The sequence below is a fragment of the Ciconia boyciana genome, chromosome 1 (assembly GCF_034638445.1).
Source record: "Ciconia boyciana chromosome 1, ASM3463844v1, whole genome shotgun sequence".
Taxonomy (NCBI): Eukaryota; Metazoa; Chordata; class Aves; order Ciconiiformes; family Ciconiidae; genus Ciconia; species Ciconia boyciana.
Window position 1 is genome coordinate 120218132 of NC_132934.1, and position 16039 is coordinate 120234170.

At 47.5% G+C, this 16039-nt stretch overlaps 1 protein-coding gene across 1 annotated transcript in view; it reads right to left on the reverse strand.

Annotated features, from left to right (window-relative positions):
• Positions 1-8250: 8250 nt before the first annotated feature.
• Positions 8251-16039, reverse strand: part of LOC140648061 (uncharacterized) — a 35981-nt gene continuing 28192 nt past the window's right edge. The window contains exons 6-9 of the mRNA XM_072853462.1: positions 12581-12707; positions 10810-11037; positions 9153-9249; positions 8251-8749 (exon numbers count right to left, since the gene is read on the reverse strand). The gene's annotated coding sequence lies outside the window, so the exon portion shown is untranslated. The remainder of the gene's footprint in view (positions 8750-9152; positions 9250-10809; positions 11038-12580; positions 12708-16039) is intronic.

A 16039-nucleotide genomic window follows, 5' to 3' on the forward strand; every position in this document is an offset into this window, starting at 1 on the left:
TCAGTCGGCAACGAAGCACCACGCAGCCGCTCGCTCACCCTCACCCACTCGGTGGGATGGGGGAGAGAACTGGAAGAGCAAAAGTGAGAAAACTTGTGGGTTGACATAAGAACGGTTTAATAACTGGGGAAAAAAATATAATTATAATAATAACAAATTGTAATGAAAAGGAAAACAAGGGAACAAGAGAGGAACAAAACCCAGGAAAAAAATTAGTGATACAACCGCTCACCACCCACCGACTGATGCCCAGCCTGTCCCCGAGCAGCGATTGCTGCCCCCCGGCCAACTCCCCCCAGTTTCTATACTGACCCTGACGCCATATGGTATGGAATAGCCCTTTGGCCAGTTTGGGTCAGCTGTCCTGGCTGTGCCCCCTCCCAGCTTCTTATGCGCCCAGCAGAACATAGGATGTTGAAAAGTCCTTGACTAGTGTAAGCACTGCTTAGCAACAACTAAACCATCAGTGTGCTATCAACATTACTGTCATACTAAATCCAAAACACAGCACTACAGCAGCTGCCAGGAAGAAAATTAACTCTATCCCAGCCAAAACCAGGACACTAGCCAAGGGCTGTTTCTGCATGACCAGCTCAGCCACACAACTCTCGTGTCCAGTTATGTCCCATTCACAGACCTACCCTGGAAATATGCCTCCTCTTACCTATATACTACTCCCATGCAAGCTGTTGCACCTTCCAGTCATCTCTAGTCACAGGTCTCATCTTTCTTTGCCTCCCCCAAGACATACTCTCTTTCACCCCGGGCTGTCTAAGTCGGGTCCTGACACGTCATCTCAGAAGACTGTCCTACACCCATACAATAGCCTCCAGGCCTGCTCTCGTTAGGCTAGCAGCTTGCCAACCTTCTGGCACTCCGAGAGCCGCAGCTTTTGAATGGATACGTCAATGACTTCTTGAAACAAATTCTTATTCATGCTCTTCACTCAGCTCTCTTGGAAGCAAGCCCTTCCTTATCTCCACAGATCTTGTTGCTTGAGATCATAGCCGAGAACAATAAGCAACTAACAAACTCCCGGGGAATACCTTAGATGTATTTTCACATTGCGCCTTACATCACATCCCAGCATGCTCACACATGTTCATGACTCCAGGTTCCAAGCTCAAACCCACACTTTCCCAAAAGATTTAGTTCAGATCCTTTTTTTTTTTGCTGTGCCCCATGAACATCGCATGCAACCACCACTTTGTTGATCCCGTTGATTTGACACAAAAAATGTTTCTATGTTATGCTGAGAGCCAGGGCTTATGTGGACAGACAGACAGAAGGATCCATCACTTTCCAGATATTAAACCAGTTTTTCTTACTCGTTCCCGTGCTCCACAGAGCAGTAACTATGTCCTGACTGCTCTTCTCCCTCTGAAACACACCTCTGTCTTTCTGCCACTGAAGTGAAGTGAAATTTGCCCCAGGTAAGACTAGCTAGGAAAGCAAGAGTGCACTGCAGAGACAATGCCAACAGGAACATTGCCAGAGGTGCAAAGTTGTCTCATCCTTTGTGATCCTCTGCACAGAGGGCTTTTGTGCCAGGGAAGCAACACCACGCCTCTCCCTGAAATATCATGGTGTGGGAAGGGCGGAGGGCAGACTTTTCTTGAATGGTTCTTCAGCTGGCCTGTGAAGGACACCCGTCTTATTAATGCTTTCCTTAAATACTATGCAGTGGCACTGAAAAAACACCTTTTATTCCACACATAGCTTCCTTCAAAGAAAGATTGTTTGTGGAAAGAGGAAATGGCTTTTCTTAGGTTCCCTAACATAGCTGGAAAACACAGGTGAGGTTTTGGGCACACAGCCCTTTTCATGGCTTCTTTCTCCTATAATTGCTTTAGGATGTGTAACGGATGTACAGCACACGTAAGGCAAAAAAAAAAAAAATTCACTTCAACAATATTAGCATGAATGTGAGCTTTCCAGCAGGACCACCCTTTTCAATGCTGTGGCACTCTTCTGTTGAAATTAGGAACTGCTTAATTATAGCCTGCTTGAATGGTGCTGGCCGTCTGAACCGTGCCAAGGGGAGAGCGGGCAGGCAGTCTGCCCCAGCCTGGCCTACAGAGCGAAGGCTAATAGGCATAATGGGATGGTTTTCCCCATCCAACTGCCTCAACCTCTTTATAGACTCACTAGGTTGAAATCATTAACAAATCATTTTCAGACATGTCTTACCATGCAAACAAATGAGCCTAGAAAGCTTCCAGAGGTGGTTCCTAATGCAAGCAGCAAAACAGAATTAGTATCTTAGCTTTGTCCTTGAATATTTCCATCTGAAATATGCTGAAAACAAGTAAATCCACTGAATTAAGCAGAGGAAAGAAACACACTAAAGCCCTTCAGAAACACTCTGGGAAAACAATGGCACTTGCAGTGACTTTCCTCCAGCACATCAAGGAGGAGAGAACAAAGGTCGGATTTATGAGACGTGTGAAGAATGGAGTTATTGTTCTTTTATTTCCTACACATAGCCGCCCAAATAGACATGAGCCCTTCCTCCAAACAACGCCAGGCTGCAGACACTGTGGATGTCTCAGCTGATACGTCTCTGCCACGGCAGGCAGGAACGCAAAGTACTTTACCGGATTGCTTAACAAGCACTGAGCAAGCAGCTATAAACCCTGGCAAGTACACAGGGGGTTTTTCTAAGCCAAATTTGCATATAGGTGTAAAGAAGTGGCTCTAACTTGTCTCCACGTTTGAAATCTCATTAATTTTTCAGTTGATTCATTCATTCAGTTACCTAGTTAGCACGTAACATACTGCATGCTGGAACTTGACCTCCAAGCGTGTTATAAGCCCAGAGAGAAATACTGGTTTGATTAGCATCTGCATAAACAAAAAATTTCCAGTAAGAAGAAAAATTTCTGCAAGATGATTGTAGCAGGAGCTAGTATGACGTCTGTCACACCAGCGATGGCCGTACACACTGGGCTATAAATTACCACCCAGCGAAGGCTCCTTTCCAGGTCAAGGCTTCACATCTGGCCCCGATGGCTGCTTACTGAAGAAAGCTGTTGATCCTCCAGGAGTTTCCAGGAGACAACTATCAAACTTATGATGACCACCAGCAACTGCTACTACTTTTGTGGTGAATTAGGACAGGAACCATCTGCATGCTGCCTGACACAGTGGTATCCTAACCCAGGCTTACCGGGTGGGAAACTACAGCTGCAGCACAAGCATGGATACCACCCTCATTTCTTTGCACTATAGCTATGACTTCCAGCTTGATGTTTAAAGCCAGTGGAAAAGTAAAAGAAATTGAAAGTAGAAAAAAGACAGCTACCTCTTAAGTAAATTCCTTCACTTTCCTTTGTGTTTTTGCGATTTACTGTGAAACTCTTTGCACCAAAATACTTGAAGAATCTTTTAACAGAAAAATCAGATTAATAGGAGAAAGCATGGCAGCAGTGTTTTCCTCACAGCTGGCCTTTGGTTTCTGAGCCACTGAATTTCTCCTCTTTTCACAATGAAATAAAAAAGAAGTTACCATAACTCAAGGATCCCTACATGCTTTCTTGCAGTATGAGTAAAGCTAACTGAAATTACCTTACTTTTGCCCAGGCTAGGGGAGGACACATCGGCAGCTAATGCTCAGTGACTAACTTGGGATGGCAATTCATCTGACCCACTGGAGGCATCAAGTTCATCTGAGCTAATTGTCCCTTTACAGGCAACAGAAAGGAAAAGGAAAATCCAGAGCAATTCACCTTACCCCAAGACAGAAAGCAAAAATAGGCCAGTTGACTCATACCCAAAACACACCTATTTCTCCTGTTGACAGTAAAGGGAGCCTTGGGTAATGTGCCGATGGAGACAGCCATAGTGTAGACATGTAACGGTAGGTGAGTCAAATCCCACCCCCGCACGGGAGCCCTCAGCCTCAGGTCCAACTCCTGCCCCCGAGCTGGGTGTGAAAAGGAGACCGATCTCTTCCCTTCTCACATTTCATAAAAAGCAGCCAGAGGGGCTTTGTTTCTCAAAGAGAGCGTTTCCCTCACCTCCAGGAGTCGTGTGGAGAGGAGAGACGTTTCCTACCCAGCTCTTGTTACTCATAACCCAGGCCATCATCACCTTTCATCGCTGAAGAAGACCTGTTTCACCGCAGGGTTTGCCGAGGTGCTCTCCAGTGCCTGCCTGCTGCCATGAGGTGCTGGGGCCCTGCACCACCAGTCTTGCCACCGAGATTTTGGGTGCACATGCTCGTGGCTGCCAGCTCACACCTTCACCTCTCCCAGCTGACCACGGACCATTTGGTGCCCTCACTTGAGTCCACAGGCTTGGTCTTCTCAGCTGTCAGTGTCAATGTCTCATTGATCAGGGCTATTACACCTAATTGCTATTGCAACTGCTATCATGCTTACCAGCAACCCTTGTACCCCAGATAAGCCGGCGCAGACGCTGAGCATCCTCTGGCCCACGTGGCTTGGAGGAGGGCAAGGCAATGGCCTGCCTTCCTCTCCTCTGCCACCCTCACTGCCTGCACCTAATCTTGGCCGTGGGGAGAAGGCCTCCAAGGGACAGAAGGACCAGAGATGTCTGCGAGGGCACCTGGTGGCATGGAGCCAGACAGGATCCCCTGCAGCCTGGGGGCTGGCAGGCTGTGCCCAGTAACAAACGCCAGCCCTCAGAGGGACATAGTAACCCAGGGAGGGTGCCCACGCTCACCTCACCCATGTCCCAGCTCTGCTGGGAGGCACCTGGGGGACGCTGGGGTGAGGGACAGATAGCACACGCTTACACTATTAATTAATATGCACAGTAGGGAAACAAATATTACACGTGCGCACAGAGACATGCATTCACTCAAAAACTGCGAAGCTCTTCAGTCGAATAGGTGGGATTTCAGCTAAGAGAAAAGCAGAGGAAAGCGAAGAGATATCACCCAGCAAGCAATTGCACCACAATGAGAATTTAGCATGCAAAAGTAAAAAATAGCTGCTGCACAGTTCGGAAATATAAAAATAGTTTGGCTGTTCCCTTACCCTTTCCTCTCAGTCATCACTTCTCTGCAGCCTGGGGTTTGTTTGTGTCAGTTGCTATGGGGAGGCCGTGCTGCCAAGCCCTGCTGGGGAAAAGCCGTTCCACTAACGAACCGACCTAAGGCTAACAGCTCTGTAACAACATTAACTCAGACTTTCTCCCTCTCCCTTTGAACATCTGACTTAGCGTATCTCAACGCAATACAGCATCACCGCATCTCCCTCCTCACAGAGTATCTTCTGCCCTTTTCAAAGAGCTGCGGTGGCTGGGGAGAAGGCACGTACGTATCCACGAACCGCTGTTGGTGTACTCCCTGCAACGAGCGCCATGCACCCCGTGAAGTCATTGTCAACACCACGTTACCCCTCACGGGAGAACGTGCCCATGGCCATGCCCAACCTGGCTACCCTGGAAAATACCCTGGGCCAAATTCTGCTGCTTCAGGCTGTGATCACGCTGTTACCCCGACCCAGCAGAGCCAGCTCTGCCAGGGCAAAGGACAGGGGAACGGCGCCTGTCCCCCTCCGCACCCCTCGGGGAAGGCTGGAGGTGCAGTGCGGCAGGCAGCGTGCCCCATGGGAGCAGCGACATGCCCGCCCCGTAGGGCTTGGTGTTCGGTGACGAAGTGGTGGCACTTCCAGCGTTCATCACCCTTGCGGGAACACAAACGCTTCTCGCGTATGCCTGATAACAGCACTGACAAGTATCTGCAGGCAAGGGCTTGCAGCACCCACTTTTACCGCTCTGGCTCTATTCATAGGCGACTTGCAGAGAACATCAGCCTCCTTTCCGCGCTCCTTCACCTCTGTCCTCCCAAACCTTTGGTGCCTCAGATCACCGTGCCAGCCAGGTTACGGATGTGGCAGCCTGTGCAGGTTAACCATTCACCTCTCTGGGTCTGCTGCCTGGTGCCACTGGTCAGCAGGGGCATACTTTATGGAGTGCCTGCAGTCCATCACCTCCTAATAAATGCATTTTGGCACCCCTGTATTTGCGAGTTTAAACATTCCTGTCTGCAATAAACCTGTCTTGCTCGCCCCACAGCTGTCTGAGCGCCGTATTTCCCTTTCCTGCAATGTTCAAATATACTCTTTGGCACCTAGAGGCTTCACATTTTTATAACACCTTCTATGTTTGCAGCACTGTGCAGACATTCATTGCCGCCTCCCGACACCCCAGCGAGGTCGGCGAGCAAATATTATTCTCTTTTCTCGAGTGGGAAGACTGAAACAAAGTGAAAGCGGCTTGTCTCGGACCACATGGCTAAGCCTCCCCAGACATACCAGGTAGCTCCCGAGCCTCCTTTCCCTTTGCGAGAGCGCTGCGTTTGCACGCAGCCCACGGACTTTCTCACACCTGGAGCCCATCCCTACGGCTGGCAGAGGCGTTTGCTCTCCGTGAGCTTGGCTGCCAGGGCAGAGTATCATGTGAACAGAGCATGAGTAAGAAACGTTTCCTGCTGAGGACTTGGGTTAGGGCTGCTTTTTCACATCCACGACGCATGATGTGGAAACACCCAGCTCTTGAGAGCAGCCCCGACCTTCTCTGCTGGCCAGGCTGCAAGTGCTGGAGCTCAGCTTTTTAAAAAGGCGAGTGTGAAAAATGCGAGAGCACTTTCCAGAGCTCGTGGGTGGTTTAGCTGCCATGCAGGCGCGGACAGTGAGGCTGAGCAACGGGGGTGGGAAAGGGGATTTATAACCTCCTCATCTCCAGTCCTGTGCTCCTCCAGCCCTCCTTCAAAGCATTAGGTGGATCTAGTCCAAAAAGCCAGGTCTTTGATTGTTATTACACAGAATAGATGGGGTTTTGCACATTGAGTTGCCTGCCCATTTGACTCTTTAATTCTCATTGCTCTAAGGATCAGGTACCAGGTGACTCAACGAAACGAGAAGAAAGCCACAGTTGCTGTCCCACCTATTCTTAAGCGCTTGCATTTATATCTGAGCTCTGTGATCTCGGCGCCAGAGCCTCAAACACTAAACACCAAGTATCGCCAGCCGCTTCGCAGAGCTGTGCTGATAAGGAAGGTAGCCATCAAAGGGAAGCACAGCTTGAACAGCTGTAAAAGGGGTGCCTCTGACTTTCCCTAATGGCTCGCAGGTGGGGGAAAAAGCACAACTTTATTCTTTTTCTGTCGGGGTCAGCATTTCTACAAGCTGGCAAAAGACTAAGGCTTCTATTTCTGGCAAACCCCCTTGCCGTTGGTCTGGCAGAGGTGAGCAGAGCCCGGCTGGCGCAAGGTGTGCCATCCAGCAGCACCGTGGCTCCGATGGCAGCACCGCCAATGTTTTCGAGTCCTGTCAGGCTCTGAACTCCAGGCAGTTTACACGTGGAAAGTTTGAATAGGCCACACTTCCATGACTTGCTAGGGTTTTTTTTCTTTTCACGTGAATTTTGACTTAACATACTAACTTACACCACGTTCATTTTCAATTCAAAAGCTTGTTCTGGATCTATGTTCGAGGGACCTTTTTTTTTTTTAAGTGCTTAATGAGCAACAATCACACCCTTCCTCACATCACACCCCTGCAGCACCCACCCTTGGGTCAGACACAAGTTTTAGACGCGTTGCTGCAGCATTGCCACAGCCCTGTCCATTAAAGCAAAACAGAAGAAAGAGGGGGATGGACCCAAGTGCATTAGAAAGATTTCAGGAGCATTTCAGGCATTTTGGTGGTTCAGCAGAAATTTGGTAGCATATCCACACCAGCTACAAATTTACCTGCACTGGAGTTTAGTGTTTTAGATTCCAGGGCATATTACCTAGGCTAAGGCACTGTTTCAAGTTATTAGTTTTATAGCCTGGTTGTAACTACAGAGAGCAATTTAAATAATTACATCCTTGCCACAGAGAGCTTGAAAACCTAGCCGGCTGGGCAAAAGGCGAATGGGAAGGTGTGACAACACTGCTGGAAAAGAGATCAGCCAGGGAAGTGGGCCAGAAGCAGCTGGGAGACACCCTTGGTGGAGAGCTGCTCGGCGATCTTTGCTGAACGGGCACCTTGCTTCAGCTGCACTCCTAGCAGCCCCCCATGCAGAAACCCTTTTTGCACCTGGTTCCTCTCTAGGAAGTGTGCTCGGGGCTTGAAAAGGGGTGGTGAGTGCTTGGGCAGGGCTCTGCCCATCCTGGGGAGGCTGAAGAGAGGGGCTTCCCCCACCAAGGATGTGAATCCACAAGCATTAAGCTTGCTATGGAAAACCAGACAAAAAAGCAAAAGACAAAGATCTGGATGCGACAAAAATGGAAACTACGAGGTGGATGTTGAAAAAAACTGGGATAAATACCAAGGTGGCACAGGGGAGGGCATCAGCCTCCCTCAGCAGCGTGAGCTGTGCAGCGGCTGCTGCCCACAGGCTGTGCACCGCACGTCGGGGGAGCCCCAGCGAGCCCCCCCACCCCTTCACCTCCCTCTCGCCAGCCTCTCCGGCAGGGAGTCACTCTTGCTCCGCACCATTTGGTACCCAAAAAATGCATGGGGGCAGAGGGAGGAAGCCAGGCTGTACCCAACTCACACAAGCACTGTCCACCTGGAGAGCCCCTGAGCGGGGAGGGTACCAGTAAATAACCCATGGAGAAGAGTAGTTGGTGTTGTGGCTGCTCTCCTGCCTGCCTGGCCTGCCGTGCTGTCCCAGGACAGGAGAGCTTTCCTCCTCTGGCCATTTCTCCTGCAGTGGTAGGGATGGGTGTGAGCCACCTGCCCAGCCAAGGTCACCTGCATTACGCCTCCCGGTACCACCGGCACCACATCTGCCAAGAGAAAAGCACCAGATCCATTCAGTGGAAATGATGAGGGTTTATACTACAAATCTCTGTTTAGGGCAGTGTTAGTCATCTGCTGTGGGTGTGATTCAAGACCAAAGTTAGCTGACCAAATTCCCTATATAGTCAAGAAAGAGACCAAGAAAGACACGGGTGTGATCCAAAATGCCTACGTTACATGCCTGAAGTAAAACAGCGTCAATACTGCCATTGTATACAGAGCGGTATTTTAGTTTCTGGCTGTACAGAATTTTCTGTGGAATCTGTAAAACAATCTTTTAATACTTCATCAAAGTGGTTTCCTTTTTTCTGCCACCAGCAGGAGGTATCACACGTGTTTTGCTGGTATGCACTCACCGCCAATAAACAGCACCATTTTGGCTACACTTACCAGGTGTTCCTGAAGGTTTCGTGCAGAACCAATCCAAAAAACACCCCAGGAGCGGCATTTCTCTCCACCGCCTCCAAAGTAGGGCTGGCAAAGACTGCTGAAAGACAGATCACAAAGAGGAGTTTTTAAGAGGCCTCAGAAATCCAATGCAAATACATAGAAGTGAAAGAAATGAAGTGAGGACAGAGAAAAAAGCACAAGACCCCTGTAAGGGTTCAGGTCATGGTAAATTATGGGCATGAGGGAAACTCTGGGCGGTTACAGTCACTGCAGAGGTGAAGGGAGCAGGAGCCTGGGAGACAAATGCACCTCGGAGATAATAAGAGTTAGGATTAGTGAAACACAAATGACAGAATAACTGAACCAAAAATATATCTGCAGGGACATGGGTCATTTACTGCCAGCTGTCAAGGAACTGCGTAAGAGTTGCTATCTTTAGTTACCCATCGTCTGAGGAGGCAGAGAAAATGATGCAGTGATGCAGCAGAGCTGGAAAAGAGTAAACATCATAAAAAGTTCATCCATCAGGTTGGAAGGGGCAGGCCAGCTAGCCTAACACTAATATTGGTGAAATAACAAGCTATTTAATTTCTGAGCACTTCTAAGGTTATAAAGAGCACAGCCAAAACTCTGCTGCCAGTTTTCCTATCAGATTTCCGAATTCCCTTGTTTCCTCCCTCATCAATCATTTTGCCTTCACACCATGCTTCAGATGCTGGTTCTTCTTCCCTCCACATCATCATTAAGCCCACTTCCCCCTAACTGAAGATGCTTGCATGTTTATATCAAACAGCTTATCCAGAGGCACCATGATTTTCTATCTATCTTTGGAATAACCAACATGTCTATTTCCATACACGCTGTCGTGATCCAAAGTGATGCAATCTCCCAGTTAGCATCCATCAGTTGTTCTTAAACAGTTCCCTGGGACTATTTGTTATTGGCAATTAAGTTTTGTTGGTCACATAAAGTTGTGTGCCATTGTTTTCATTTCCTGACTGGAGGACAAGGCAAGTCATTTCAGTGCTAATATTAACACAGCGTGATTTTCCGTTTGCTTTTGCAAATACTTGTACCTGCAGCTTTGAAATAATCATTCTTTGAACCACCATGATATAGTATGGTTCAGTTGACCTAACAGTCATAACAGGCACATGCAAATGGATGGCAAGAACAGTTAAGCAAATTTCCTTAATTATATGCACAAATATGAGTTGATTTTTGTTCTAATACTGTTTACCCAGTTCTCCATTACAATTGTTGGCCTGTTTTCCTGTATTTGTGTTCTCTTTCTTCGGCTTCATTTCTTCATGGCCATCTCCTTTTCTTCCCATATTCATAAGATCTCTTTCTCTGTCCATTCCGCTACCTGGTGAGCTTTCTCCTTCCTGAAATGACTTACCCTTGGCAACCCTTTAATCAAATCTTCTCTATTATATACTCTGTTATTACTTGAAATCTAATCTCCTCTTTCGCAAAGTTTGTTTAGGATGGGTCTTGCTTTTCCCTTGGGATTCATTTTGCACACTTTTTAGCAAAACATTTTAACTAGTTGTGAAAGACCTCAGCCGAAAATTCTAAAACAGGACAGCTGCCACATTAATAAAACCAGAGATTGGTAAGGAAGAAAACTGTTATTAAAAGTAACACAGCAAACCTGTGACACTCTCCATTCTGCTTGTGCACGGTTTGGAAGCCGGGCAGAAGGGACGTCTGGTGTGTAACCAAATGATGTGTGCTGCCACCGGGTTAACCTCTGCACAGGCTGGCTGGCTCTTTTCAGTGGACTCGGCACCTGCCCTCAGTGTAGCAGCAGCAGTCATGCTGCTCTTTTGATGCCTAGTAGCTGCTCCTCTGATGTGTCCACGCTTATGATCATTCTGACCTTTTCACAGGGGACAATTGTAAAGCTAAGATGGTCAAATTTTCCTGGGTATTTTCAAGAAAAAATGCAGAGGGGAATATTAAGAGTTAAACATTACAATAGAGGAAAACTCTCTTTTTCTTAAGGGAAGAGGCATGACTTGCAGAATGAATGCCCTTCAGATAAACACCACTGTGATGAGCTATCAACATGCACTGCCATTTTTTCCGAGCATGCCCCACCCCAGCAGAATTACATTTTCTGCCCATACAACAAGTGAGAGCTTGTGGCATACCCTTCTTCATTAAAATGAGACACTCTTAAAATAAACTTTATGAGGCAAGCAAACCTCTGGTGTGGTGCTATCAAAAGAGAAAGATCTGCACACACACCAGTAAAAAATTGCATTGTGAAATACTCGCTGTTGACGTGCAGCTAAAGGAACACACATCCACCAAATGGAAGGAAATAAAAATTAAATTACCCAGCAGTATTTATCTCCCTGTTCATTCAGCCATGCTCCTAGCCAATTTTCTACCAATTCATTTACAGTGAAACTCAATGCATATATACACTGTAACCAGCTCTAGTTATAGCTCCTTTCTGGACTTTAGAACTTGGCAAGGTAGATGTATTAAAATAATAGTCCTGTTTAAGCATAGTTTTCATACCCTTACTGTCACAGTCACATTGAAATAGTGTCTGGGGAATACAACATTATCTCTTTATATCTTTTATTATCTTTTATTACGGCAAACTCAACACAGAGAAATATATAAGAGACCTAATAATAGAAATCAGGAACTTGAGAGAGCAATGCAAATCCCTGATCTCAGTAATACAACAGGCACTTAGAAGATGCAAATTTGCCTTTTACTCCTTCAGGCAGGCAGTTGGCCGATGACTAGGGAGCCAGGCCAGGGTTCACAGGCCTGCACCAAAATTTCCAGTTCACCCACAGCTTCCTGCCTGACCTTACTCTAGTCACTTAATGAATTCAGTAGATCTGTTTACAGTTGGTAGAAGGAGAATGCATGCTTTCACTATCAGAGGGTGCTTATGAAGGTAAAATCCCTTTACTGCTGGAAGGAATGAGAAGTTTTGAGGGCTCTGGCAACGTCTCACTGGATTTTAAACACTGATTTCGCTACTGCATCTGCAGGCACAGGTTAGACCAACAGGCTTGTGGTCAGGCAGAGCCTCCTGTTTCAGGGCACAGTCGGACACGCTGTTTCGGTTGGAGCTGCTGTGGATTTGGAGGTGACCTTGCTCCCCAGCCGCTTGCCACCATTTTCAAACCGGGGTGGTTGTGCCTCTGCAGACACTGAGTTTAAGGAGAGCAGCCTGTAGCGCTTCAAAGCCACAGCTTTAAAATTAACAGTTTAATGATTAGTTAAACTGTTGCGCCATCTATGTTTAGACATGTCCTGTGTTAATAGCGTGCTCAATCATCCCTGAAACGGCACAGCGGGATACCTCCCACCGAAGCTCAAGTTCTTGACCACAGGCATGCCTGGGCTGACCACATCCGTGCAGCAAGGGGGGTGACGCCCCTGTGTAGCACCTTCCTTGCACTCCAGTTGTGCCCACGGTGGGGTCGGCAAACTTGCAAGTCTCATCGACGCTGTGATTTCCATTCAGTTGCCAGGACCAACACCAGGAAAGGTCCATGAGGCTCCGTGTCTGGCCACCTGCAAGAGATAACCAACACAGCTCAGTCAGTGAAGGGAAAGCTCTTAATAAAAGACCAAGGGAGCTCTGGCTGTAGCTGGCAGGAGAATGAGTTCGTCATTCCTCAAAAACAAGAGACACCCAAATGCGTTTTTTTTCTCAAACCACTACCCTTCTCGCCACTTGCTTTTTAAAGTAGTGTGGTTTCATGTTCCCTTTTCTAAAGTGCTAGGCGTTGCATGGTCAGGTGTCCCTATTTTAGAAGTGCAGTTCTTTTCCTTACTGCCCCGTCTGCACTGTCCTCTTCACAGCTGAACTAATATCACCGCGATAAAGCCGTGCCGAAGATAAAGGAATCACTGCCGCAGCACTGCTGTCGGCAGAGGTACATGCTGTCCTTCCAACCAGACAACTGGGGAGGGGGGAAAGGGTTTCAGTAGAAGCATTCTGGATACTTCCTTCTTAGGAAAGCTTTCCACTGGGTTTTCACTCTAAAAAAGAGGTGATTCAGGCCATGCTACCTGTCAATGCCTCATTTTAAATGTGCGCAGTCTCTTACAGGCATATACCGCCCAAATGCCCATGTAACCACTTGCAAATACAGTTGCTGCATTTGCACTTGGCAGAGTAGCTCCTTGTCTGAGGCAAGCAAAGGGTTCTGCAAACACCCAGAAGTGCTTGCAAACACCGTGCACACAACTAGCTACCATTTTGCCTTCAAATTAGCAGGCTGAGTGTGAACCTGGCTCTGAATTCAGCGATTGTTTTGCTTTGCCTCTGAGGCTGTGACTTCAGCACTCCACCCTTTGCCTTGCACACAGACACACACACACACAGGCACACACAGACACACACACAGACACACACAGACACACACACACGTCCCTGCCCCGTGCAGTGACAGCACCTCTTGGGAGTGCACGCGGAGCTCTTGCTTATGACCATGGAAGTCCTGTCCCCCGATCACCCCACAGTGACACCAGAGCATTTTCAAGAGTAGTTACAAAAAGCAGAATAAAATGTAAAACAAATCAGCTTCAGCAGGCTTACTGTTACAATGCAGCCTATTCACCAGCTGGTGTCCAACATAGGCACCTCTTAGGAGAGCAGATAAGGGCCAGCTGAACCAGTCACCCTTCGCTCCCCTGCTCCAAGAAGAGCTCTCCAGTGCCCTGTCTCACTCTCCTGGCAAATCCTTGTCTTGCTTCCCAGCCACTTTTGGAACCAGCTTGATCCCACTGCTTCTGCTTCTTTCTCCATTAACCAATGGTTAGGACAGTCACATAGACAAAGGAAGAACTACTCCCAGATCTCAGCAGTGTCTCTGTTTTACATGCAACAGCCTCTGGATAAAATCCAGAGGAAACATTGGGGTCAGCACAGAGATCCCTGGACCACGTGTGAGCAGAAGCCACAGTGGCTCCCACGCAGGGCACTGCCCCACTCCTCGAGCCCCACGAATGGTGCACACCAGGTGCCTCCAGGCTGAGGCAGAAGCTGAACCGACGTTTTCAAGACCACAGCTTCAAACTTAGTCCTTACTTGGGTCTGGGCTTGTCCTCGTACTTACCTCTCAGCTTTACAGGCTGCTGCAGAAACAATGCCCCTGCATTTGAGAGCTCGAGTCGTAAACAAGGCAGATTTTCCAAGGGAGTTTCCCAGAGGTCCAAAAAGCCGTGAGATATCCAACCCTCGTGGCTTTCAGCTCTGCCCATTGTTCAAACATGGTGCATTTCAAAGCATATTTCAAAGAAGGCTATCATCCTGGAAAGGTACTAAGTTGTTAATTATTTGCCGTTGGTTGCAGGGGAGTTTGCAATCCATTAATGACTGCAGAATCACTCAGCAGCAACACATCGGAGGGAGCCTGGGAGATAAATGAGCTGTTTATGAAAACTATTTTATTGTGAAAAGTGTTAAAGGCATCCTTTAAACTGCTCCTCCTTGGCAGGTTTTATTAGCAATTCATTTGTGTCACACCTCAGGTCAAGCTACTGTAGATCTTGCAATGATTTTTTTTTTAAACATGTTTTTATTTAATTGGTGTCTCTAAGATTGTTTTAATCCTGTGCATGCCCTGTGAGTGGCTGTCTGGGTCCTCTTCCAAGCTGGCCTCCAGAGTGAAGCATGCAACTTAACTGTGTTTCGCTTTGTGTGACTGCCTTTACTAAAGGACCACTGCCACACACTGGCAAACTTTGAAATATATATTTTCCTGAAGTCCCACTGACCTTTTTTTCCATTAATCATCTCTGCTTCCCAAAGGATTTGTGTGGAAACAAAATTTCTCTCTTTTCTTACCCGGATTTAGCCCTCTGCCCGATTATATCAGAGATGCTGCACAATCTGCTCCGCAGGTGACATCAATTTTCATCATCACAAAAGCTGCTGGTAGGAGGAGAGGGCTGGCAATAGCACGACAAACTGAGCATTTACACACAAATACTCCAGTAATAAATCAGTAATGACCAGGAAGTCATAAGGGGAACACTGTGACTGTGGTGGGGCTCGGCTCTGACTTCCTGAAGGTCTCTGGGTGAGCAGGTGAGGGTCTTCCACGTCCTCTCAGCTTCTGAGAAAGTCCTGGTGCCGTACTACAAGGATGGTCCCAGTTCAAGGGTAGCTTGCTACAGAAATCTCCCCCAGGCTTTCAGTGCTGTCTCTGCACAACTGTTCCTGGGAACATGATTAAACTTGTCTTAAAGAAGGAGATGCTAACACAGGTTGGCAAGAAAAACATCACTCAGGCTTCAGGTTCAGCTTGTGCTGCCACTTCTCAGGCATTAGAAAAAGCCAAATCCTGCAGAGATTACTGGGCCAGATGGATGGGGCCATGGTTTCTCTTCGGCATCCCAGCTCCATCACTTTTTTCTTCCTCCAGCTGGGCATTATCAGGGACACTGTGGTCTAAAACACAGACCTAAAGGATAATTTGGTTCTCTCTTTTACTAGCTTTGGCAAATGGCTTACAGTCATGATTACAGAAGTTTTTAATCGCTTTTGATACCCTGGGGTGTCCTATTTACATGCGACTATTTTGCTTTATCAGTTTTCTAGCTGGACTTTTTTCTTCCCTGAAACCTGAAAGGTTCATGACCATGCTTGTAAGAGTTCCTCAAAGCTGCCTGCTGGGTGCCGTGGTCTGCAGTAAAAGCTTGGCCCATACCTAGTGGAAGTTAACAGGACTGAAATGGACTTCAGATCCATCTTGAAATATTGTCATTTTGACATCTACTTTAAAACATTTTCAGGTGTATTCTGTAGTAGCCCTGGAATTATTTTTCTTCTCCTCAGGTGACCTCTCTGAGGCTGGAGCCACTTCTTCACCCTGCTTGGGAGACACTTAACCTGA